This window comes from Palaemon carinicauda, chromosome 5, assembly GCF_036898095.1.
Source record: "Palaemon carinicauda isolate YSFRI2023 chromosome 5, ASM3689809v2, whole genome shotgun sequence".
NCBI lineage: Eukaryota > Metazoa > Arthropoda > Malacostraca > Decapoda > Palaemonidae > Palaemon > Palaemon carinicauda.
The window spans coordinates 77,252,390-77,254,889 of record NC_090729.1 but is presented as its reverse complement, the minus strand read 5'-3'; the positions used below and the strand labels follow the sequence as shown (position 1 = coordinate 77,254,889).

At 38.2% G+C, this 2,500-nt stretch overlaps 1 protein-coding gene across 5 annotated transcripts in view; it reads right to left on the bottom strand.

Moving 5' to 3' along the window:
• The window catches only part of LOC137641347 (carbohydrate sulfotransferase 4-like), a 215,363-nt gene that overhangs the window by 74,206 nt on the left and 138,657 nt on the right, over positions 1-2,500 (bottom strand). The window lies entirely within an intron of this gene.

Sequence of the window (2,500 nt, the reverse complement as noted above, 5' to 3'; positions counted from 1 at the left end):
GAAATACAAATAAAAAAAAAAATACAATTTGAAGCTTGAGTGTTCAGCCTATCCAAAAATATGAAGTGGCAGACCTAAATGAAATAGAAAAGATACCTTAATAGTAAATTGACACATGAACATGGAATTGGCCTAGATATAATTTTCATTAAGAACACACCAATCAAAGTATCCATGAAACCTATAATTGAATATGCTATTAAATCTACCAATCCTCTATAAACCCAGATAGAAAAACAATATTTCAATTTCTTCCACAAAAGAGATCAGCATGAAACCTTAAAGTTTATGTGTAATTGAGCCATAATGATGTAAAAAAAAAATGAATGGAGCGTAAGGTGATGCTGATCTTTACCTTTGCAGACACTGATAATGGGGAAATTTTCATGCTGTTATTACGTTAAACCTAAAAGAATAAGAACGTTAAATCTTTGGTCTCCTGCCAGTGAGAAAATGATGAATGTAAAACTTAACTCCACGAGCAAAAGATATAGACTGATACTCAGACTAGAATCTATAACCAAAGATATTTACATTCGGGGAATATCGTGTACACAAACCCCAATAGATGCATTATATTATTTACCTTAAATGGATTTGGCATCTGCAGACGAGGCCCCGTTCATTATATTGCTTACTTTGATAGATTTGGCATCTACAGACGAGGAACCACTCTTTATATTGCTTACCTTGAATAAATTTGGCATCTGCATACGGGGCCCCATTGATTATATTGCTTACCTTAAATAGATTTTGCATTTACAGACGGGGCCCTATTCATTATATTGCTTACCTTGAATAGATTTGTCATCTACAGACGGGTCCCCATTCAATATATTGCTTATGTTGAATAAATTTGGCATCTACAGACGAGACCCCATTCATTATATTGCTTACCTTGGATAGATTTGGCATCTACAGACGGGGTACCATTCATTATATTGCTTACCTTGAATAGATTTGGCAACTGCAGACGAGGCCCCACTCATTATATTGCTTACCTTGAATAGATTTGGCATCTGCATACGGGGCCCCATTGATTATATTGCTTACCTTAAATAGATTTTGCATTTACAGACGGGGCCCCATTCATTATATTGCTTACCTTGAATAGATTTGTTATCTACAGACGGGGCCCCATTCAATATATTGCTTATGTTGAATAAATTTGGCATCTACAGACGAGACCCCATTCATTATATTGCTTACCTTGAATAGATTTGGCATCTACAGACGGAGCCCCATTCATTATATTGCTTACGTTGAATAAATTTGGCATCTACAGACGAGGCCTCATTCATTATATTGCTTACCTTGAATAGATTTGGCATCTACAGCCGGAGCCCCTTTCATTATGATGCTTACCTTGAATAGATTTGGCATCTACAGACGGGGCCCCATTCATTATATTGCTTACCTTGAATAGATTTGGCATCTACACACGGGGTTCCATTCATTATATTGCTTACCTTGAATAGATTTGGCATCTACAGACGGGGCCCCATTAATTATATTGCTTACGTTGAATAGATTTGGCATCTACAGCCGGAGCCCCTTTCATTATGATGCTTACCTTGAATAGATTTGGCATCTACAGACGGGACCCCATTCATTATATTGCTTACCTTAAATAGATTTGGCATCTACACACGGGGTTCCATTCATTATATTGCTTACCTTGAATAGATTTGTCATCTACAGACGGGGCCCCATTCATTATATTGCTTACGTTGAATAGATTTGGCATCTACAGCCGGAGCCCCTTTCATTATGATGCTTACCTTGAATAGATTTGGCATCTACAGACGGGGCCCCATTCATTATATAGCTTACATTGAATAGATTTGGCATCTGCAGACGGGGCCCCATTCATTATATTGCTTACCTTGAATAGATTTGGCATTTCCAGACGGGGCCCCATTCATTATATTGCTTACATTGAATAGATTTGGCATCTACAGACGGGACCCCATTCATAATATTGCTTACCTTGAACAGATTTGGCACCTACAGACGGGACCTCATTCATTATATTGCTTACCTTGAATAGATTTGGCATCTACAGACGGGGCCCCATTCATTATATTGCTTACCTTGAATAGATTTGGCATTTACAGACGGGGCCCCATTCATTATATTGCTTACCTTGAATAGATTTGGCATCTACAGACGGGGCCCCATTCATTATATTGCTTACGTTGAATAGATTTGGCCTCTACAGACGGGGCCCCATTCATTATATTGCTTACCTTGAATAGATTTGGCATTTCCAGACGGGGCCCCATTCATTATATTGCTTACCTTGAATAGATTTGGCATCTACAGACGGGACCCTATTCATAATATTGCTTACCTTGAATAGATTTCGCATCTACAGACAGGACCCCATTCATAATATTGCTTACCTTGAATAGATTTGGCATCTACAGACGGGACCCCATTCATTATATTGCTTACCTTGAATAGATTTGTCATCTACAGACGTGGCCCCATTCATTAT